Genomic DNA, 25,883 nt, shown 5'->3' with positions numbered 1-25,883 from the left:
AAGTTTATATTTAGATTTAGAATTGAACTTATGTATATAAACCATAAAGACTATATAGTGCTATTTTTACATTCATACATTTTCTTTCAGCTTAGTCCCTTATTTATCAGGTGTCACCACCTTGGAATAAACCACCTACTATTCCGACATATGTTGTATACGCAACCCAGTACTGGGAAACACCCATACACATACATAAACACACACACACACACACACACACACACACACACACACACACACACACACACACACTCTCACTCACTCACTCACTCAAACACTCAAACACTCAAACACTCAAACACTACAGCCAATACAGTTTATCCAATTCACTTAATGCACATGTCTTTGGACTACAGGGGAACTGAAGTTTCTTTCTTTCGAGTTTGCATGTTCTCCAAAAACCAGAAAATATGCTAAATTCATTGGAGTTGCCACAGCGGAATGAACCGGCAACTTATACAGCATATGTTTCAGCGGATGCCCTTCCATCTCTGGGAAACACTGATACACTCTCATTCACACACAGTTATTTTTAGTTTAGTTTTATTTAATTTACCTATACAAAGAAAACCGAAGCACGCAAAGGAAACCCACGCCAACACAGGGAAAACATGCAAACTCCACACAGAAATGCCAACTGACCCAGCCGGGACTCAAACCAGTGACCTTCTTGCTGTGAGGCGACAGTGCTAACCACAGAGCCACCGTGTCGCCCGCTATTCCTTTCAGCTAGTGAAATTATGTATTGCAGAAAAATATAATGTTGCAATGTCACTTTTTTTCTTCAATAACACGGTAAAAACTGACCTTAAGGAGGAAAGAACGTCCATAAATACACATAAAGAACTAGCACTAAAGCTCAAGCCTAACCCCTGAGGGATTTCTTCCCTGAATGACACTGAAGAATCGAACAGTCTGATCATCACTAACAGCAAACTAATTTCATCATACGTGAACAAATTCACTACAAGCCTGTTCCTGCTGTTCTGTTTTTATGAAATGCCGACAGAGGCCTTCAGTCAGCTCACTCTTCATCCTCCAAGCGAGAAATGAGTGGTTTCATCCTCGCTCCAGACAGACAGAGCTTTTCCTAAAGACATACAGCTGTTCTGGCAGCAGCGGAAAGCGAGAAAGAGAACGAAATGAAATGCCCACCATGGACACAGACACGAGGCTCACATCACATCACCGTGGGCCTGTTAGATCGGTCTCTGCCACAAGTCCCCCGGAGAGAGGGTTATCGGGCACTGTCAGTGTCTAAGTGGATGCTGCGGAGCCCTGGGCAATAGGCGACTCTAAGCTTGCATGTGTGGCTTTTAAGGGACCATGAGAACCAGCCGTGCTTTGGCAGCTGGGGAAGCTGGGACTGCAGGCTTCACACAGCTGAGCGTTGTGCCGAATGGAGCGTCATGCATATACACAATGCCAGCAGTGTTATGAGGGCTCTTCATATAGCATTGGCATCCAGCGTGCTCCCACTGGCATGACAGGTATCGATCTGAAGCCGTATGTACGAAAACGCATCCCTGAAAATCGTCTGATATTAAAAAAGTTCGAAAAGAGTCGCAGATGGGAGGGTGTTAGGCAATTCTATCCAAGGACCTGGTTCATTACAGCATTTAATGCATGTAAAACCCTTTATGAAAGCAAACAGAAAGTGAGCGATTACATTAGGCTGTTGACATGCACCAAGTGAATGGCACAAACAAAACAAGTGTGCTTGCAAAGGCTCTGTAGACTTTAGCCCCTCCTCTCCATGTTCCAAAATGTACTGACAGGCCGATATTCTAGGCGTTCGGAAGCAGGCTTTGTTGAGGTTAAGGGTAAACACATGTGGCTCAAACTTTGGACATGTTTCAGTGCCGTCTTTTGATTCCAGCATCTTTATCCCAATCCTGGCAAACAGGAAGGAGTCTGTGTCCAGAAGAAGACAGCCAGGACTCTTTCTGTTTACCCATGACTCTCACAAGAGTCCTTCTGCTACCATCATCATCTCAAACAGCTGGGGCTTCATATAATACACCATAATACTAGTCTGTGTGTGTGCGTCTGTGCTCACGCATATTCAAAGTAGATTTGAAGGGTAAATTGCTTAATGATTTCTGGGAAAACTATAAATTGGGGTACCGAATAAGCACCATTACTACAATTAGATTACCACACAATTGAATTAGAGGGTAATCACCATTTCTATATATCATTATATTGAAACGCAATACAGGATTAGTTTGTGCTCTTGGCTATGGGGAGAAGATATGACCATCTAAATAAAAGGTGGAAGTGTAAATCTACAGCTTTCAGCTCTCCATTAAAGAGCAAAACAGCTCCTTGTTTTTCCCTGAAATCTGTGACACAAGGGAGAGAGGGTGAAAAGCTCCGTTTGAGGGAAGGGGAAAATTGAAACAATGCGTCATCAGACAAACACTGAATATCTGTGATTGGTGCCTGCACCTGTGCAGGCGTCATCCGTGCTCCCTATTAAGTAGATGATATTTCATAATCCTAGTTCGTATGCAGTACCATGTCAGAGGGGAAAATGTTTCAAACATTACTTTTAGGAGTATCAGCTTGTCGCTGTAAAAGTACCTTTAAAACTAGACACAACTCTTTAATATCTTCCACTCTATTTGCTCCTAATTGGTGCATATTAGTAACATTAGGTGAGCTATATTTCAATAATAATAATAATAATAATAATAATAATAATAATAATAATAATAATGGCTGCACGGTGGTGCAGTGAGTAGCATGTTCCCCTCACAGCAAGAAGGTCGCTGCTTCGAACCTCGGCTTGGTCAGTTGGCGTTTCTGTGTGAAGTTTGCATGTTCTCCCTGTGTCGGTGTGGGTTTCCGGTTTCCCCCACAAGTTCAAAAACATGTGGTACAGCTGAATTCGGTACGCTAAATTGTCCATAGTGTATGTGTGTGAATAAGTGTGTATGGATGTTTCCCAGTGATGGGTTGACAGATGTAAGGGCATCTGTTATGTAAAACATATGCGGGATAAGTTGGCAGTTCCTTCCGCAGTGGCGACCCCTGAATATTAAAAAGACTGAGCCAAAAAGAAAATGAATAAATGAATAAATAATAATAATAAAAAAATATAAATAATAATAATAATAATAATAATAATAATAATAATAATAATAATAAATAATGATAATAATAATAATAATAATAATAATAATAATAATAATGATAATAATAATAATAATAATAATAATAATTATTATTATTATTATTATTATTATTATTATTATTATAAATAATAATAATAACAAAAAATAAATCATAATAATAATAATATCTAAATCAATTAATTGTTAAATAAAATAGGGAATATTACTATCAGAATAAGTATAGTAAATATAAAAGGATTGAATTTAAAGCAAATAAAATTGATTTAAAAATTCATTCATTAAATTTTCCAAAAACCACTAGAACAGTGTTATATATTTAGCTGACTTAAAAATGTTTAAGTTGTTTTAAAACTTTCGAAAAAAAATAAAATCCAGAGAAACAAGGAGTTTTAACTAGTGTCATGAACTGTGCCCTCCTGTCTATTAAAAAAATAATGATAAAATAATGATAAAATAATAATAATAATAATAATAATAATAATAATAATAATAATAATAATAATAATAATAATAATAATAATAATAATTCCTTACATTTATATAGCGCTTTTTTAGACACTCAAAGCTCTTACACATTTTTGGGGTGGAATCTCCTCATCCACCACCAGTGTGCAGCATCCACCTTGATGATGCGATGGCAGCCAAATTGCACCAGACCGCACACCACACACCAGCTGATTGGTGGAGAGGAGACAGAGTGATGAAGCCAAATATGATATGGGGATGGTAAGGAGGCCATAATAGACAGAGGCCAGTGAGCAAATTTGGCCAGGATTTTTATTGACCACAAAGAGTCAGGACGTCGGTTTATCGTCTCATCACTGATCAGTATAGAGTCCCCATCAATATACTGGGGCGGTAGAACCAACAAAGATGGCAGGTTGAGCGCCCTCTGCTGGTCTCACTAACACCCCTTACAGCAACAACGTAACTTTCCCATATGGTCTCCTATTCAGGTACTGACCAGGCGCAGCCCTGCTTTCTTCAGTGGGCGACCACCTGAAAGTTGCAGAAAGCTAGCTGCCAGCGATAAATTAAACACATAACATATTTATAATACAATACTTACTGACCTAGCCTTTATCACTGTATTGAATACTATAAAATATCATGATTTCGCCCTGATTCTGTAATAGGAAACCACTTGAGTGATGTTATAAAGTGAATTTAAAGTAAATGTTTGTAAATCTGTTTTTAAACAAGCTCAAAAATACAAAATGATAGCACATGATACTGTAAAAAAAATAATAATTGCACCAACAGATTGTAGATTTTATCATTATTATAATAAGTGAGCAATTCCATTCAAATGTCAACCTTGCCATGAAAAAAAATTATGTCTTCGCCAAAATAGCGAAACCGTTTCTGTGTTTTTTAGTGCAACAGTGCTTTAAAAATACTCAAAAATGTCTCTTTTAATGTTTTCAAACTATTATATTTGAATTACCAAAGTCACACAAGTACCAATTTCACATTTGTCACATCCATAACAGAGAGATGTCACATGCATAATTAAGCTTTCCCTCATAAATGCAAAAAAAACAACATTTTTGTTCAATAGAGAGGCAACTCTTATCCTTTTGATTAGCATTATTTCAGTTGGGTTGTGCAGTTTTATTTTTCTTCTCTCAACTCTGTGGTTAGTTGTTTTGGAAAATATGAACAGGTGTTTTACATAATGTTAACATGAACTTTCTATGTGAATTTATGTTTTGAGATTTTACTGCAAATGTCATATCCAGAACACTAAAATTCCTCGAGTCTATTTTTTAAATGATGTGCAAAATTTTTTTATTAGTATATTGCAAAACAATAAGGTCTCGCCATCCCTAAACTGTAAAAATTGCTGAGTTCCACAAAATTCTTTTCTGTTTAAGTTAACTTAATCATTTTTACAAATTTAAGTGGATTGAACATTATGTTTCCCAAAACTCTGTTGCCTCCACTTATTTTAAATAAGTCAGTTTAAACAAGCAGAAAAAATCATTTTTTGAGTGAATATCAAGATTTTTTGTGTCAATTTGCTGTAAAATGTAGATGTAAAGGTGTATTAAAAGTCTTGCAGTTAATATACACAGCTGCACAGCAATCAAAACCTACAAGTGAACAGAACTGACTGGTTCTAAAAGAAAAAAGTAACAAATTTTTTTTTTTTGTCACAAAAATACATTGTCATACCCTTCGTACATGTTTTAACTCACCACCCATATTGTATTTGCTCACGCAAGAGTGACTTCCTTCGCCTCTTACTGTGATGCCCCATTGGGAGACGTCAGCTATCAGAGATTGTGACGTCCTTGACAATCGTCCAGATGTCTTTGTGCTGTGATGATGAAGGATGAAGACTTGAGTCCCTCACGCTGATGGGCATCAGGCAGGCCTCTGAAGAGTCTGCGTTGTCAAGTGGCGACAGAATGAAGAGGTAAATGCTGAGAGCTGCTGAGAAGAGACACAGGCCTCCATTAGTTCAACAGTCTGACTCGCCAACCCAAAACTATCCATATTTTTAACATACATATACACACATCATTTACCCCGATACTTCAGCTAAATGTAAATAGCGTGATACAAATGTAATGGCAAAAGCACTTTTAGCCTCCAGTCGAGTGAACCAGTGTTCTTGAAACGCCCCGAATCCCGCCAGCACTCTTCACATGTGCTGGTTTACTTAAGCACACAGGGCCAATCAAGCCACTGATTACTCAAATGGGCTAATTAAGGCTCATTAGACTCTAAGTCCTGACACCTGCATGCAGTACACTCTGCATGCGGACAGGGCCACAGCTTCTCTCCCGCAGCACGCCGGCTCTGCTCGTTGTCAACACTGGCCCCAACAACTGTCCTAGCCATCGGTCCGCTTTTGTTCCCCGCCCTTCACACTCTCTCATAAGGATCTCTCCAATTATGTGAGCAGACTGGGGACTTGTGGAGTGGCCCAGTGAAGCAGAATGTGCCATGCTAAACAGGCTTTATTAGAGACACAGATTTCTGATGCTAAACAGCAGCATTAGAGACAAAGATAAAATAAAAACAGTGATAGAAATTGGCTCCTTAACAGACTCTGAGAAATCAGGGGTGGAAATAAAATAAAACAAAAAACATTTCCACTGCCAAAGTCATGAAGAAAATGTATTAATAAATTAAATGCTCGCTTAAAAGACTTATTACTTATGTATTACTATGTATTATTTTCCAACAACTATATTCAAATATTTATCCCTATCTATTAATTAAAAAGGTATACTAAAGTCTTTGATAGGTTATAGATCATTTTGAGGGATTCAAAGGATCCAAAAAAGTTCCATATTTTGATAAATAATGTTATGATAGCTGTTTTAATGTTAAGTTATTAGTGAATTGGCCCTTGTTACAGATTAAATAGTTTGACACTAAGCAGGAAATGTTCATGGGCCAAAGACATCACTACATTGAAATGGTCTATATGCAGAGCTAATGTTTCTTCCCACACCAACAGACTTCCGGTGAATAGTCAATGTGACTTTTTTCAGGTTTATACGGTTCCTTTTACAGCATCAATGTTGTAATGTAATTAAATTATAGTCAGTTAATTGGAGTTCAGCATTAATATGGTTGTTCAAGCGTAAACCAAGATGAAAAGCCGTTTACACACGTCTGTCAGAATCAGCAGGCGAGTGCAGAAACACCACTGAAAATACTGGAGTAAAAGAAATGTTCATATTTAAAAGCCATGGCGCAAGAAGATGTAATTTAATGCAGTGCTTCTTGTACAAACTGAGCCCCATTTTATATTGTATATCAATCAGTCAGTGAGGATCGTTGATTTTTAAAGAAAACAGACCTTAAACACACCAATTGTGTAACTTTATACAATTTACTGAAATCGCTTGACCCAGGTTACTGCAAAATTAAAGGTTCTTCTGCATACTTCTGCATATACCCTATTCAAATGAATGAAATGCTATTGAATAAAATGCATGTATACAGGATTATGTATAGGCTCATATGACTGATCAGGCTACACTGGGCAGGGCTCCAGAATGCGACTAAATGGTGGCATTTTGCAACATTTTTTTTTTCCTGTCGGTGTGAGCAAGTTTTGTTAGAGGTCATGCTGGTGCTACTACTAATTTGTCAAACTGATAAGTGATTACATACTGTTACATATAAAGTGCACTGCTTAACCCAGTGAAAGTGGAATAAAACAGTGCTCAGTGTGGTGGTGGCCGGATTGAAACACATCATTTACCAACTATTTGCGACAAAAAAAAAAACATAATTTAATTTCTAACAATAATTTTACTTGATGTGACACTGTTATACACTGTTTCTTATTAAAAAAAAAAAAACTGTTGAAATAAACAAAGAAAAGTGATCTGGTTTCCCCCACAGTCCAAAGACATGCAATACAGGTGAATTGGGTAAGCTAAATTGTCTGTAGTGAGTGTGAATGAGTGTGTATGGATGTTTCCCAGAAATGGGTTGTAGCTGGAAGGTTATTAGCTACATAACACGGGTACTAGATAAGTTGGCAGTTTATTCCACTGTGGTGACCTCAGATTAATAAAGGGACTAAGCCAAAAAGAAAATGAATGAATGAATGAATGAATGAATGAATGAATGAATAAACGAACGAACGAACGAACGAATGATAAATAAATGAAAGAAAAGAGAAGAAAAAGCAGATAATATCTCTAATAAGTAGGATAAATAAATATTAGAAAAGTGTAAAAATTTTTAAATAAGGCAGATGCATTGATTAACCATTAGTAATGGTGTACATATATGTTGAAGCCAGTATATAGCGATAGCTTGGTCATTCTGGGTATATAATACAGTTTTAGAGTCGTTTAGATTAAAGAATGAATAATTTAATGTTTCTCTTGCTCTCACACCTGTGTGCGAGCTGTCCGCTGAAGTAAAGTGAAAGCAGGCTTAAGTAAAAAGGTAATGCAAAAAGGCATGCAACTGTCACAATCATCAGAGATCAAGACTGTGAAGATCGCTGGTAAACATGCAGATCGCTGAAGAACTTTAAATCTGCCAGCAAAATAACTAAATATTTAGTCATGCTCCACTCACACACCTGAACTAGATCCCCATGAAGCTGTTCAGAACTAATTACACAGGCTATATTTACACCTCTCAAACACACACTTGTTGCTGAGTCTTGTTAAGCTGTATAGTGAACATTACAACACGTTTTCCTTGTTTTGCTGTGCAGTGTTAGACCCTAGCTTTGTTTTGTTGTTTATTCCTGTCTGCTGCCTGCCTTTTTGACAATCTGCCTTTTTATCGACCACGACTCTGGATTTCCAATATACATCTGTTTGCTCCTGTGTTGACCATTGCTTGCCTGACCATGCTGCTAATAAATCCTGCGTTTGGATCCTCACCTCCATTGTCAACATCTACACACATTACACGGCAGCTTAGAAAGCAAAAGTATAAGTTGAATCCCGGACATTTTAGAAGATTTTTAAAAACCAAAGTCAGACGTATTTTTTAAGACACAAAAAGGCACATCTTTGTTGGTCTGCAGAGCATTTGAGACTGTCTGTGGGAGTGTTGACAGGTCTCGCGCGCACAGAACAAGATGGGTAAACGAGAGAAGATTTTCCACTAAACCAACTGTGAATGTTTGCATATATTGGGCAGATACAGAAAAAAAGTGTAAAAGAAGGATAATAATAGTAAAAAAAAAAATCACTAAATAGCCTATGGTTTCTGCTATATTCATTCTTCCATGGTGGGGCGCCACACCAAAATTCATCCCACCATGGCTACATTACAGCTTCTTATTCAAAACATTTAGTTGTTTTTATTTTTAATAGTTGGTTAAAATTACACTTAAAAGTATTAAAAGGTATGCGAATTATAACAGCACAAACTTTTATGTAATCGTAGGAGTGCTGTGCGTTATTTGGTTAACCCTTTAAGGTGACATGCTGACTGACTGACTGGAGTTTATGGCCGATTCACTTTACCCCAGGACACATTAATGCCGTTCTGTATGTCTGTTGGAGACATTCATAAATATTCCTAGCAAATCAAATAAATATTGGAGACATACTCATTATATAAACGCACTAAATCATACTTGAGCAGCATTTATTGAGAGCGCACAACAAAATCAGCACTTGAGCAGTGAAAACTTGAGAAGTTGTGCAAGAAGTTTTGTGCAGAAACAGAGGAAATGGGCGTGCAAGCAAAGAGATTCTCATGCTCATATCACATAAACGCGATCTGGATTTGTAATACTGCACTCACAAAATTTGTCATTAAAATAATGGCATTGGTAGTTGGTAGATCTGTGTAAAAGGCCTGCCGCCACAGCCGTATAAAATCCTAGAGGAAACACTGTAGCCTATACTTGGGCGGTCCCAATATGCACGGCATGCACTGTAGCCTATATACCTGGGTGTGGGAAGCACTGTGTGTGGGAAGCACTGAATGTGATTTGTTTTGACTACATTTTCAACTTGGTTCAAAAGAAAAGAACACTGGACGAGTGATTGCGTTTCACTGGACCAGTAGATAACAGAACTGTAAAGTCCATTGAGAACTGAGAAGTTAATATTATTATAGAGCTCTGCGATACAAATCAGAAATTCACCTATAGTAGTCTACATTTGACGTGGATCAACACTTGCATTAACTAAACTAAAAGGAACTAAAACAAATATGTTTTCTTGTCTTATGACACCTTTAATGAATTTGTTGTTGCACTTAAAGTCTTGATTACTATCATATATTAAGTCAAACAATACAGCACTGTCTGAATGAATGATGTTATTATTTTACAATTAAGTGTATCAAAGAGTAACAGTAGTATAATTAATATATTTTTGCTAACAATTAATAATGTCTTTAGGTTACCGTTTTTCATAACATCTGTCATAGAAATCATAAAGTTAGACTTATTTTATTGTGGTTCTGAGCTTATTTTAATTGTGGCAATTGTGATATGCTAACGTGTGTAAGCCTCATGATTTATTACAGATGGTATATTATTTTTCTAATTAAAATTATTTAATGGATAATTTATTCATTTATCTGGATGTCAAATCATTCTCCTGCTACTTGTTTTGCTTTTCTAAGAGGCTAGACTTGTGCAGCATTACCAAATCAGATGTTGGTCCAAACATCTGAATAACTGAAATCAGACAACAGTGGTTATACTTTACATTATGATTTAACCCATTGATTCAAATAATGGTCAGTACTTTCTTAAGTGCCAGATTGCAACTACAAACACATTTTATTATTTGAATTATGTTTTAATCAATACTAGATTCTGGTTGGCAAATCAAGACATTCCAAGGTATGTTATTCTGAGATCACAACCTTTAAACTAATAAAATAGGCTCAACTCATCATCTTGACAATCAGTGAATACAATCAATCATATTCATAATAGGCTCTACTATATGTACGTTGGTGCGTGACTATTTTTAGTGAATTCTCATGTTGCTGGCTTACTTCCGCCGATACTGTGTACTGTGGTACAATAGGAACACATACAAAACTTGCAGCTGAGGAAAACAGTGGTAAGGCTTAAATTTTGAAGATGCTGTACATTGTGGCACACAGCAGTGCTATAGCAGTAGCTATAATCACTTTGTGTCTTTGAAACGATACTTTCAAACGTTTAGATTTCATAATTATGTACTTGACGTGAATATATATAAGTGGGTTATAACGGCATACAGCAGTAACTAAACTATCCATAACATCAGATGTGTTGGTCAGTAGTGTTCCTAGTGTTGCACAGTACTGTACGATCAGCAGAAGCAAGCTGGATTTCACCGGAAAACACCACTGTGCATATAGCCTATTATATGCTTGTCTGTCTCCACCACTGTTTCTGACTGATTAGCGCCATCTTGTGACTGAATAATACATAAGTTAATGTATATTCCATTCAGCTTTTTCATTTCTGTCAGATTTTCTTTTATTTTAAGAATTAATAAACTATTACCATTCATTTTGGAGCAAGCAGAATAAAGTACATCCAGGCAGTTGTTTTCATAGAATACAGCCTCTTCAGTCTTATACAACAGTGATCTGCTTCACGTCAGTGCACCAATAAGCCTGCTGAGCTTTATTCTACAATAACAACCACCTGAATGTACGTTATCCCTTAAAGAAAAGTGAAATTCATGACATGTGGCCAAGTATATTGAATTTGTGCTCTGCATTAAACCCATCCAAGTGCACACACAGCAGTGAACACACACCCTAAGCAGTGGGAAAATCAGAGCCTTGCCCTTAAGGGATATATCTCCATACATCAGCCATGGTATTGAGGTTGGTGAGAGCACTGGTTATTCACTCCCACCACTTACAATCCCTGCCGGTGCCAGGACTTCAGCCTGCAAACTTTTAATCACAAGTCCACCTCTATAAAACATTACACCATAGCTAAATCCCTATCGTGATTTGGGAGACACGTCACTTTTGAAACACTTTCCTAGTTAGAACTATAGAATTAATTTTAGAAAGTATAGTCTTCATTCATTCATTCAATATTTTTTTTTCGGCTTAGTCACCAAAGTGGAATGAACAGCCAACTATTTGGGCACATGTTTTACACAGGGGACGACCTCCCAGCTGCAACCCGGTACCTAGTACAACCCAATACACTACGGCCAATTTAATTTACTCAATTCACTTATAGCGCATGTCTTTGGACTGTGGGGGAAACACCGGAACACCTGGAGGAAACTCACACCAACATAGGGAGAACAGGCAAACTCCACACAGAAATGCCAACAGGCCTAGCTGGAACTCGAACCTGCAAGCTTCTTGCTGTGAGGCGACAGTGTTAACCACTGAGCCACTGTGCTGTCGAATTATAGAAAGAGATGAATGTTACAGTTGCTGTAGCTTATCAGCATTGCATATATATTCCCTTAAAAGCATATGCAAATGATATTCTGAAACTATGCTGTGACTGGTTAACTATAATTCCAACTCAACATTACATATTGATGGTAATATTGCGGATACACACACTGCAATGCTGATGTTGATACAATATTGTGCAGTCCTTATTCGGATGCTTCAGAAAAAAAATTACTGAGCAGGTGCTCTTACACAGAATCTGCTATTTGTTGTTTATGATAAGACAATAAGAGTGTAGTCAGCCATGTGTACTCAACAATGCTCTAGTATTTTTAGCAATGACTAATCTAAACACGTGATTGGCCATTGAATTTATTTTTTAAATAATATAGTGTGATTGGTTATTATTCTATAAACGGTCCAGTACACATCCTGCTCAAGCTATGTTTGCGAACAAGACTTGGATTAGTTAACTAGCTAACAATGGCATTGTTGCTGTGTCTACAGTGTGTACAGTACAATGGCTGAGGAAATTCAGATATGTAACTCTGGTTTTGTGGCCCAGGGTCACATATGATAATGGATGTCTGGTTTCTGAGACACATTGTAAAACTGGAGTGCCCTGAACTGTTCTTGCGCTGTACTATAAAGCTGTACCAGTAGATTCACAGAAATGAAGGATTAGAAAGAACAATTCTATGGCCAAACCATTCATTCATTTTCTTTTCGGCTTTTCGTCCCTTTATTAGTCCGGGGTCGCCACAGCAGAATGAACCGACAACTTATCCAGCACATGTTTTTACGCAGCGGATGCCCTTCCAGCCGGAACCCATCTCTGGGAAGTATCCACACACACACACACACACACACACACACACACACACACACACACACACACACACACACACACACACACACACACACACACACACACACACACTCACTCACTCACTCACTCACTCACTCACACTCATACACTATGGAAAATTTAGCCTACCCAATTCACCTTTACCGCATGTCTTTGGACTGTGGGGGAAACCGGAGCACCCAGAGGAAACCCACGCGGACGCAGGGAGAACATGCAAAATCCACACAGAAACACCAACCAACCCAGCTGAGGCTTGAAACAGCAACCTTCTTGCTGTGAGGCAACAGCACTACCTACTGTGTCCCTGCGTCGCCCTTATAGCCAAATCATTTGAGGTTCATTAAAATGAGTTATTAAAACAGTGGTCCTCAACCACCAGAACGCGGACCAGTACTGCTTCTTGGATCAATTGGTACCGGGCCGCACAAGAAATCATTAATTATTTATGCTTTATTTATTATCTGATTCTGATCAATCTTTTATTTTAAAAAATGACCACTTACATCTTGGTCACTTGAGTGTCCAAATTTAACCCACAAGCAGCAAAATGAGTAAGAAACAGACATCTTTGGAAAGTTTCTTTGCTAAAGTTGAAAAGGTCCAGTGAAGGACCCACGAACCACCAAGAAATGGATCTGCAACTCATTTGTCAACAAATCAGGTTAATCCGCCATGTCTGTGCAAAAAGATCAACAGCTGGAGATCCCAAATGGCGTTTGCATATCGTATCTTTTCTAGAGTTTGTGCAAGTTGTTATTTCCAATAGAGGTGCGTGGCTTGCGCACGCAAATGGCATGATGCGCTTGCGCTTTCCAGATGCACCCACTTGAATAAATGCCGGAAGCGCACCACGAGTAACGTGACAAGAACTGACCAATCAGCTTCAGTTTGTATGGAATATACACATTTCGGTAAACTAATTATCTCAGACAAACACAGAACACCCAAACACTGCAGTGCTTTGTAATGTTCTCCATAAATAAAACTTGCAGAGTGACGGCAATATTTTGTCATCCTCTGAGAAAAAGGTTGATGATCACCTTGCAACATATGAACCACCGGTAAAATTGTGAAGGGATGACCGGTCCATGGTGATAAAAGGTTGGGGACCACTGGATTAAAATATATGTTACGAGAAGTGTTTCTTGAGTTTGAACTGCACTGTAATTCTATTTGTGAATCCTCTACAAAAAAAAATGATCTTTTATGATAGCATAATAGGGGAACAAACTGATTTCATAGTAGAAATACCATGTAATTTATTTCCTGTAAAATCACAGAACAAACTTGTCTGAACTAAAAAAAGTATAAAACAACGTTTTCTAGAAGGTCAACACAGCTTGAAATTACAAACTTTCCAGAACATTTTGCTCTCTGGCAGGTAGACACTTTTGAACTGACATCAATGCCTTGCAGCTTTTATTTTATATGAAAAGTCATCAATTATTTTCAGTCTATTTTAGACAGACGTCTACGAGTATAAAAGCATAAAACACAGCACAGCTAATCTATAGTAAAAAATCAAAGCTGTAATTGTAACCGAATGCAAAAGTGACATGTTTTTCTATCTTTTTTTTTTATGGATCCTGGCACTGTAAACACTCACATGTGACTTCTTGGTGCCTGGCTGTGCTTAAGAACATGTCTGGCCTGTTTGTAACATTGAAAAACTTAATGCTTCGCCTGGCTATGTCATGTTGTACTTCATTACTTAAAGAACCTTGTCTTGGTGTTCATGCTTAATGTTTTCTGCATCAGACGTGTAGGTCAACTGAAAGAAATCTTTCACTAAATGTCAAAGGACTTTTAATGAGTGTCTGCTAAAGTTTGACCTTACATCAGTAGTTCAACTTGAAATGTGAACAAGAAGCACACACAGTTCAATTAATTCTTTTTTTTCTCTCTCTCCAAATGTCTGTCTCCTAGTATGAAAAACTTCATAACAGAATCCAAATGGCCTCTTGTCCCCGGAAAATTCCGTTCATTCCAACCTGCGTCCACTGGCATGCATGCAAATACAGGCTTGATATTGGAAAAATATTTTTTCAACTGTGCAAAAACAAATAAAATATGATATCTAAACCTTCTGCAATAAGGATAAAGCTCTGAAAATGTTTATGAAAAATAATCACCAGGACAACACACGCATGTGGTGTTTACACTGACGCCAGTGTCGCAGCTATCCCACATCTCCGACAAACACGCCGGTGGGGGCGGGCGGCAAAACAGGAAATATCTTTTGCATATTATTTTAAGTAACTGTTCAAATTTCATTTCAGAATGGTAATCCACAAAACAAATATGTAGAGGCATATTTTAAAAAGGGAGGCTCTGCTTCAATTTCCTATTGTGGTGCAGAATGTGTGTTTACTCTTTGTGTCTGTTTGAATTGATTTGCACAGCTCGGCAGACAGCGGCTGAATGCTGCGACCAAGAATCCATCATCTCATGTGATCTGATAGTTCTGCAGTATTAGATTGATTTTCCTCTCTCCTCTCATCTTTCCCTGTCTCTCGCTCTCTTTGTCTGCTTTCCTACCATTGGCGACGTTAACAAACATGCCAAGTTACCTGTCTCCCCATCTGCTAAGACAGAAACACATTCCCTTCTGTCACGAACAACAGATTAAGGTGTGAGAATAAAGGCTAAATCGCTCAAGCTTGTGGGTTATTCCTTGACACTAAACTTCATTGAGTGCAAATTGAGCCAGCGTTTACATAACAATATGTTAAAAAAAAAATCATCTCATTTGTACATTTTTGGGATAAAAGTGACTGATCGTTATAAATTGTAAATGAAAAGTTTTTGCAAAACAATCTCTGTTTAGTCATTCTAAAATATTTAACAAGCATTAAGAGCCAAGTTCAGCATAAGCATATAGGTTCTTTAAAAAGTGTACTCTAGATCAATGTTTCTCAACCACGTTCCTGAAGGACCACCAACACTGCATGTTTTGGATGTCTCTTTTGTCTGTCACACCCATTACAGGTCTTTCAGTCTTTGCTAATGAGCATATGAGCTGAATCAGATGTGTTTGGTTAAGGAGACATGAAAAATATGCAAAGCTGGTGGTGATCTAGATCAGTGGTTCTCAAACTGTGGTACGTGTACCCCTAGTGGTACCCAGGCTTCCTTATAGAGGTACGCAGAGGAATGAAATATGTCATGTACATGCTATACACATTTCAAAATTTATCAAAAATTATGTATATAATATGCCATATATGACATATAGCTTATATTTCTGAGGTAATCTGCCACGTTTTATAACTGTGCAGAGTTGTAGCTGCTTTACTGGGCCTACTACGCTACTGTATTTCAATACTGCTCATTTTGGTGGTACTTGGAGAGACAATTTTTTTCTGAGGTGGTACTTGGTGAAAAAAAGTTTGAGAACCACTGATCTAGATGATATCAGAATATGAACAAAATATGCTAAACTTCACATCAAACATTTCCCTCCCATTAAAAAATGAAATGTCTCAGGGGAACCTCGGGGTCTCAGGGGACTGAAATGACTTGAGGATAAGTAATTAATAACATATTTTCATTTTTGGTTGAACTGCTCCTTAAGTTAGTTCATCCAAAAAACTAAATATGTTATTAATTACTCACCCCCATGTTGTTCCAATCCCCTGAGACCTTTGTCCATCTTCAAAACACAAATTGAGATTTTTTAGATGAAATCTGAGAGCTCCTTCATCCTCCACAGCAGCAAGGATCCCAACTTGTTTAGAAAAGTAGAGAAACATCCTCAAAACAGACCATATAATAATACATGAATATAATCAAGCTAACAGAATGCTTTTGTGTGCACATAAAATAAAAATATCAACTTTATACAACAGTTTCTTCACCTAAGTGTCAGTATATTGTGCACATTATGTGTGTGTGTTGTTCCGATTCAAGTTTCATGTGCTTTCCTGTACATGGAATGTATTTTAAGAAAATGTATACAGAATTTGCTGATTTTATTTAATTTGGCCGATATTTACATAAATCCAAAAGAGGTAAAATCTACTACTGACTACAATATTCATAATAATTAATTGACTGCTTTGATATGGTTAAAAACCATTTCTGCCACTGTCTTCCCATAGTGGTGTCTAGGTTAAGTTACTTTATTTATACAAAGAAGTAGATTTGTTTTGCAGTCAGGTGTCACAATCACCAGCCGTCAAGTCCATACAGATCACTGGAGAACCACAAGTCTGCCACCAAAGGAACTACAAATCCTGTCATGCACCACACACTCCACACACCTGTTCTGGTTGTTCTTTGACTTCACATACACAACTGGGAGCTGCTCAAAGACTGATTACATGGACCATATATACAGCACACAAACACACAGGCTTTGCAGAGTGTTGTTGTCTTGTAGCACTACAAAGCGTTCCCTTGTCTCGTCTAGCCGTGTTTTAAACCCTTGCCTTGTTTTCCGGTAATGATTGCCTGCCGCCTAGGTTGACCATTCACCTATTCTGGATTATCTGAATGTATCTGTCTACCCCTATTTTGACTGTGGCCTCCCTGACTAATCTTATAAATAAACTGCACTAGGATCCTCAACCCAATTTGCCAACACCGTTAAGTAAAATCAGGAGTCCTCATTCATGACATAGTGCCACACAAAAATGTACATATAGTAACAACAAACAAACAGGCACCTTAAAAGTATAAAGTATAAAACATTAGACACACAAAACACAAGTCTTTAAGTATTGACCCTTATTCCCCACACCCAAAAATAATTCATATAAATAGTACAAACGATATATAAAATACAAAAACAATCGCACTGTCACCAGAACTCATCATTGCTTTGTGTGAAAAAGACACTCAACAATTTGTCATTCTGCTGGTCTCTAAAAGAACATGCCGCTGTCATTGGTCTTATATATGATACTATTATGTAATCATATATAATTATGATATAATATATAGGGTGGCGCGGTGGCTCAGTGGTTAGCACCGTCTCATCACAGCATGAAGGTCACCGGTTCGAGCCCCAGGTGGCCCAGTTGGAGTTTCTGTGTGGAATTTGCATGTTTTCCCCGTGTTCATGTGAGTTTCCTCCAGGTGCACCAGTTTCCCTCACAGTCCAAAGACATGTGCGTAAGTTTTTCCCAATGTTGGGTTGTAGCTGGAAGGGCATCGGCTGCATAAAAACATATGCTGGAATAGCTGACGGTTCATTCCGCTGTGGTGACCCTTGATAAATGAATAGACTAAGCCGAAATGCGAGAATATGAATGAATGAAGATTAATATATATATATATATATATATATATATATATATATATATATATATATATATATATATATATATATATATATATATATATTATTTTAATTTATTTTTTTTAAATAATATATATGCATTTTTAAACCACTGAGCCATGTTAAGTGTTGTTCACATTCGTTTATCATTTGTAGACGTCAAATTCATGAAAAAGACTAAAAACAGCCAGAAGTTGGTGATGTCACAAATTATGTGTACAATCCAGTCCAGTAGTCCACCACTGTTGTTTTTGCTGTCAAGTACTCTCACATACCCATAAACTGAATATTTATATACACACATATACTGTAGCGAAGTTGTTACAAAATCACTGTCATTTTTGTAATTCACACCGAGAAGATGATATGATAATTTTTAGGCACCAAAATAACCAAAATAATGAATTTGTTCAAAAAGATGACGTGTCAATGCTCTCTTAGTGGCAGATAACTTCCAAGACTTTGACTTGCAAAACTTAGATGATCTCAGGATGATCACTTCTACGATTTTTTTTTAAACACTTGATGTATTCATATCCCTATTGGATTTGGCCTTGAACTGCTAATAGAACAGAGACAAGAGAAGACTTAACTTTACCAAGCCATCGTAAGACTTTTGTCAACTCTTTAGAGCCAGCGTGTGATCTCCATCTCTCTTTCCCGCTCGAGTGAAGTTTAAAACCACCTGTCACAGATTCAAAGCAGCAACCGGGCAGGCAATCACCTTTCAGGCGAAACTATAGAGAGAGGAATTGGAAAAGAGGAGATTTTTAAAAGCTCAAAGATCCTCTCATCGCTCTTCTTTAACCGTCAGCGAAGGCAGCAGAGACTGTGTGCAGGTATAAGCCCCACTTCCGCGTACCTGAGACTTCTATTTTAAGCCCTCCCTTCCGTACGGCATGTCAGACGAGCCTGAAATCCCTGCTAATACTAGTTACCTCTGAAACATAGATCTTACTGTTTGGCTTTTAGCTTTGACAAGTTATTTCCTACTCCCTTTGAAATAAAAAAGTGGAGTGTTCTGACACCGACTTTACGTTTTTGAGCTCATTAAAGCTGGGATCTGCCTCAATGCTACCTGGATTTTTTTTACAGGCGCGATAAGCCAAATTAATATGAACTCGTCAGGGCCACTTAAAATGCTTCTTGTTATCCAAAGCCCTGAGCTCCCGCAACTTATCACACAGCCACTGATATCCTTTAAACTAGCAAGGTGCAGTCCTTTAATTAAAACTAGTAACATTCCCTTGGAAGAGGAGGAAAGGAAATGTAGAGGGGTGGACTCCATAATTTATCACAGGCTGAAGTTAAAAGGAAGCGATTTCGCAAACTAAAGAAACGGCTAATACCTCTTAAACTGACATGCAGCGAGCTTCCGTGTTCAAACGGGGCCGGCGAAGAAACAAAGTCCCTGAGGATGTACATCATACGCTAAGCTGTGAAATACTACATGTAGCATGTTCTCCGGCGCAACCCTTAAAACGGGCACCAAATGAAAATGGATGTGTGCTCTTCCTTTGTGCTACCGAGAGATTTATCTTTATAATATCCACCATATTTTACGGATAATAAAAAGCAAAGCGCCACGTTGCCACCGGAACACTTAGCTAACATCGAGAGGAGAGGCATCCATAGCAAACAATGTAAATCAATCTGAGTAATATTGCTTTAAACTTAATGCAATATACTCACTGCAAGTTTAACCGTCCTAATGTGCATTTACATACTGGAGACACAGGCGTATACAGCATATGAGTACAGATCCCTAGACGTACAGACATCCATAAACACACAGACACAGCCAGAGAGACACACACACACACACACACACACACTCGTATGCACTAGAAGTCTATTGAGTATTTTTTTCTTTGCCAAGGCGCTCTGAGGATAATACAATTCTTTTTCTCTCTCTCTTTCTCTCTCTCCCTCTCTCTCGCTCTCTCTCTCTACTTTCTTTACAATACATCATTCAGTTCTGCCTTATGCCTGCATGAAATTCATTTTCTAATGGAAATATTTGTTTTGTAAATCAAATATGTATTATGCACAGAATGCAAAGCACAAATTAAATTATGTTAATGAAATGAAAGAGATATGAAATGCATATTTCATGGACAAAACATAACCCCAGCGAACAGCCATTTCTTGATAAAAATCTTTAAACACAATCTCATTCAGAGAAAGACATATTGCTAAGGCAGATAGCACCTCATTAAAATGGTCTCCTTTAATATCAGTGCTTAGTATATATAGGATTGTAAATAACCACTGGGGACGAGGAACCAATAATGAAATACTGTCTTTAATAGCTTGCCATTGATGTCAGCATAAAAAGTGCGTGGAGGAATATTGGAAATTGGGCGCGCACACACATCGAGTCAAAAGCTGTAAATGATTGCATATTTAAATAGAGCTGACTAAGGCAAAGATGATATAGATATAAGTAATAGGCAGAATATTATGCTGACCTCACATAATTTAACTAAAGACGAAGAAGAGAAAAAAAAAACACTGTTTTAAATTTTATATTGGTTACACTTAATGAATAATAGATTGCTCCGCTGTTGTTGTGCACTGCCTGATCTTAATAATAATAATATTTTTTAAACGCCTAAAAGAAAAGGAAATGAACCCGCTCTGCCCAGCTGACTCACAAATGAACTAAACTGGCTTTTCAGCAGAAATAAACACAACGATACATACAAGAGATGCCCACTGCTTTGATTTGATGGCGGTGAAAGTGGAGAGGGTGGGGTGCTTGACCTGGCTTATTCTGCTTAATGCTAAATATCTTAATTGCCCCACAATACGCAATTACCAGCTGCTCCAAACAAAGCATGGATTTAAACCCAAATAATACCCAGCTGAGGTCTGCTGAGATTGTTTTTCCCCCTCTCTCAGGCTTTTGCACGTGATTGACAACACATACGTGAGTGCAATAAAGCGTTTGCGGGTAAACTGCAGGTGCGCTTGCTTTTAAATTCGGTTATTTGCATTCAAGCTGAAGTATGCCCTTAGGTCTTAAATACATGGGGCGACTCTCTTCTTTAGACTCCGAATGGTTCCCATCTCCACCCATGGCCTTTCCCCTGATCCGATACTAAGTCAAGTTAATTATTAGATTGTTGTCTATGACTGTGCAGAGATTATACCATCAGGATGGACATATCATAATCTTTTTCAATTTCTGCTCAAATATGAGCAGCTTTTTTCCTCAAGCTGCCAGAGCCATCCTAAAGGTTTTATCCACGACAAATAATCTGATTAACAGATTTTAATTGTGTTTTCAATAATTGTTATTCTGCATTTATTTAGCTGAGAGCGACTGAGCGTGAGAGGGAACACGTGAGAGAGAGATAAATGGTGGGTTGGAGAGAATAAAATAAAAAAAAACAGGGGTGATGGTGGCTGAAGTCAGTCTGACAAAGGATGGAGACCTGTCAAAGAGGGTCGCCACACACAATCTCATCACATCAGCCTCACATTACACACTTAATTTACAGCTAACCTAGCTTTCTTCATCCACCTCTGTATGTTTCTCCAGCCCTCCACACAAGACTGAAACAGGCAGGTCCACTGGATGAAGCAAATGAAAGGGGCTTGGTGGCTCAGTGGTTAGCACGGTCATCTCACAACAAAAGTAAAACATAGTATGCTAGAATAACTGGCAGTTCATTCCCCTGTGGTAACCCCTGATAAATAAGGGACTAAGAGACCGAAGAAAAATGAATGAATAAATTAATAAATTAAGCCAAAACTATTACCTCCTGTGATTTTTTTGTTTTGTTTTTCAATTATTTAAATATTTCCCAAATAATGTTTCACTATTCCTATTTCCTCTGGAGAAAATCTTATTTGTTTTATTTCGGATAGAATAAAAGCAGTTTTATTTATTTATTTTTTTACATTTTGCAGTATTATTAGCCCAATATATATATTTTTTTGATTTCCTGCAGAACAAACCACTGTTATAGGTAATAATTCAAAATTATGACTTCAACTATATATATATATATATATATATATATATATATATATATATATATATATATATATATATATATATATATATATATATATATATATATTACTGGCCACAGATGTACCTTCCTTGTTCTGGGTTGGAACCCATTTTGCCTTCAGAAATGCTTTAATCCTTCATGGCATAGATTCATCAAGGTACTGGAAATATTCCAGAAATTGGGTATGGTAGTCATAAAGGGGTGGACATGACCAGCAACAATACTCAGGTAGGCTGTAGCGTTGACACAATGCTCAGTTGGTTCTAATGGTCCCAAACTGTGCCAAGAAAATATCCCGACACCATAACACCACCACCAGCCTGAACCGTTGATAAAAGGCAGGATGTATCCACACTTTCATGTTGTTGAAGCCAAATTCTGACCCTACCATCTGAATGTCGCAGCAGAAATCGGGACTCATTCAAATTGTAGCCTCAGCCTCATGCATTTAATCTCTAGAGATGGTTGTGCGTGAAAATCCCAGTAGATCAGCAGTTTCTGAAATACTCAGACAACCCCATCAGGCAGCAACAACCATGCCATGTTCAAAGTCACTTAAATCACCTTTCTTTTCCATTCTGATGCTCGGTTTTAACTGCAGCAGATCCTTTTGACCACCTAATGTAAATGCATTGAGTTGCTGCTATGTGATTGGCTGATTAGAAATTTGCGTTACGGAACAATTGGACAGGTGTACCTAATAAAGTGGCCTGTGTGTGTGTGTGTGTGTGTGTGCGTGTGCGTGTGTGTGTGTGTGTGTGTGTGTGTGTGTGTGTGTTGATATATTGATTATTTTCATTACATATGGTGTGGGTGGGGTGTAGAGGTGTGATGGTGGAGTTATGATTGTCATGCCAACAGTTCAGTTCAACAATGCTTTTTATATACATATTTATTTGTTACTTCACAACACAAAAATACTATTTTGTTCTTCAAAACAAGCTTTCAGATATATGAGCAATACCATTCATTTTACCAGCTCAAAGAAAACACTATTTTTGAATGCTTGCTATTTAAGCATTGTTGAGCAACTTCTTAAATCCCTATGATTGGCCATTGTGTTTACTTGATCAACAGAAAGGGCTGTGATAGGCTCTAATGGTCACCGATGTTCATCAATCAGTGACACGAACATTGAAAAACTGCCACGGCAATTACAGACAATCCATGATAAAGGACAAAACTTACTATACAAAAACGCTGCTGTCTTGATCCACTAGTATTGCTATAAAAGCCAAACGAAGCCGTAATAACTGGTTCTCATCCATTCCTGCATCATGTCTGCATCATGGTGCATTAAAGAAACTATTTATTTTGACACCCCTAGTGGGAGCTTGAAGAAAAGCCATAGATTAAAACAACTCCTAAAACATAGTTTTTTTTTAACCATACAATGGAAAATCATATGTCACCTTTCTTTTCTGACCATAACCTGGTCTCAGCCTCAGGTCTAACACCACGCACAACCCACAGACCTGTGGCTATATGTCTGATGCACATGGCACAATTTTCTGGAAATACTTTAGCAGATCCTTATACGTACTCTGATTGGTTTAAATTTTCAAGCCAAGTTGAGTGTGCAGTTTTCTTAACCAGTCCTCCTGAAAACAAGTCTGGCTGGATAAAAAAAGCTGCAATGTGCATCTTCGTTTGTGTTTACATACAGCATACAGGTCTTACAGATTTCCTGTTTGTTTTGCTTACAGATCATTAAAAATATTAATGTGTCATTGTTGTAAAATTTTAAAGACGTTTGCGAATAATGATGCATAGAACCATGCCAACTGGTACTTATACTGTGGACATTTCCACAATCTTAAATATGACGCAGCACAAACAAAAGATGATTAGTTGGTTAACCTGTCAGTCAAACAGTGTCATGGGCAGACCATTCAAAGTGATCTAAGTTCACAGACCCTTAGCCATCAGTCTACAGTCTACATAACAATCTACTGAAACTTAAGCAAGAGCTGGCTGACAATTTGGTTGAAAGTTGGGATTTATTTATTTATTTTATGTATTTTGTATTTATTTATTTATTTATTTATTTATTTATTTATGGTTGTCAAATCGGATAAGCTGATAGTCTTACGATATTCTGCAATAACAGCACTCGTACAGCCTCTTCACCTTTGTGTATCTCTCTGCCCACATAGAGTGAGAGCAGATCAATAAACTCACTACAGTTTGCTAAATATTGCAGCTGTTGGACAACATAATGTACTTTTAAGGCTTTGTTAGACGAGAATATAGTTTATGTTGAATGTAGATTGCAACTATGCAGTTTATTTACGAGCATATTTTAAAAATGTATAATTATGGAAATTAAGCATGCAGGTAGCCACAGCCTACAGTCGTAACTTACTGAGCAGAACAAAGACGGTTGACGTTACGCCACAAGATGGCGACAGAGAGTACATAATAAGCCTTTAGGGGAAAACTCAAACTACAAATTTCAATTCACAGTCGATCACATCATTATAAAACTGGTAAATGACATTCTAAGTCGATCTCTCTTTTGTATGTCATGGTGCTGTATTTATACCATAGTACTCTGGTAGTAATTCCTTTGCTTTGGAAAATTTTCTGGAGTTATCAATTATTGTGATCTCCTGATTGCAACACAGAAATACTGGAAAACCTCTGTAGACTGATGGCATTTTATGCCATTCAGGCTTATAATTTTAAAATGCTGGGCAAAATCACCCGTTTTGTCATTATTTTAGACAATACGCTAGATAATCATTCTAATACTAGCTTTAAAGTGATGTTGGTGAATGAGCAACGGTTTCTGCTGTTCTGACGTCAGCTGCAGTTATGAATGAATGCCGGAAGAAAGTAGTTCCTTGTACAAAAAGATTTTTGAGACTCTCCATTTTTGATTTTATTTAAATTTTATATAGATGATGTTGCCATTGACAAATTGTATAAATGCAATATCACACTCGTAGCAGTGCGATATGGCTGGATATCATCACTGGTGGGACACCAAGGCACTTAGCCTGCAGCCTCGATCCAACGAACACCTCCCACCAGTGTTGATATACTACTACAAGTGTGACATTACCTTGCTTGTGCACACCAACCAGCCTACAGAAAAATCACTCGTGTTTTATAGCTCTTTCCGTTTCTCACACTGAAAATTATCTATACACTTAAAACTGCCACATAGCTTCATGAATAGTTAAGACAATATCAAAATGGGCCCATCAAAATAAAATGTAATCAAAAGTAGCCAATTCAGTATATGCTAATAACAAACAATTCTATTCCAACCAGATATATAATACCAGACTGATAAGGCAATGTATGTGAAAACCAACCTGCAGTCAAAATACATTTGTTTTGCTTTGTTTTTCTTGATTTTGGCACTATGTATCAATATGACCCTAAAGGAATTTATATTTGCAAGAATTGCACAGGCTGTTCCATTTAATATATAAACAAAAATGCAATTGTTTTACCAGACATTTAGCTTACCGTTTAACCGAGCAGTTTAACTGTTCTTCTTGTGCATGATTACATAGTTAATTTGCCAGTTCTCACTACCAATTTTTGGAGCCACCAGTTGAGAACCGCATATGTAGTGTTTTACAGCAGCTGACAGAAAATAGAAAAAGCCTTTGCAGACAACAATTTCAGCCAAAAGATGAAGCCTACTGTTCTCTAATGTATTTCTCTGTAATTTTCTAAGATACATATTACACACAACCATATCAGTGGAAGGCAGATTTAACTTG

The 25,883-nt window shown here is 37.5% G+C and overlaps 1 protein-coding gene across 17 annotated transcripts in view; it reads right to left on the bottom strand.

Annotated features, from left to right (window-relative positions):
• Positions 1 to 25,883, bottom strand: part of znf536 (zinc finger protein 536) — a 497,364-nt gene that overhangs the window by 350,124 nt on the left and 121,357 nt on the right. For 10 of the 17 annotated variants that reach the window (XM_087261688.1, XM_087261685.1, XM_087261694.1 and 7 more), the window contains one exon: positions 5,345 to 5,582. The gene's annotated coding sequence lies outside the window, so the exon portion shown is untranslated. Of the gene's footprint in view, positions 1 to 5,344; positions 5,583 to 18,716; positions 18,991 to 25,883 lie in introns of those variants that run through there. The other 7 variants (XM_087261686.1, XM_087261691.1, XM_087261692.1 and 4 more) reach the window with 2 other exon arrangements.

Source organism: Danio rerio, chromosome 7 (genome assembly GCF_052040795.2).
Source record: "Danio rerio strain M-AB ecotype USA chromosome 7, GRCz13ab, whole genome shotgun sequence".
Classification (NCBI taxonomy): domain Eukaryota; kingdom Metazoa; phylum Chordata; class Actinopteri; order Cypriniformes; family Danionidae; genus Danio; species Danio rerio.
The sequence above is the reverse complement of the archived record's forward strand: the minus strand, read 5'-3'. Positions and strand labels throughout refer to the sequence as shown.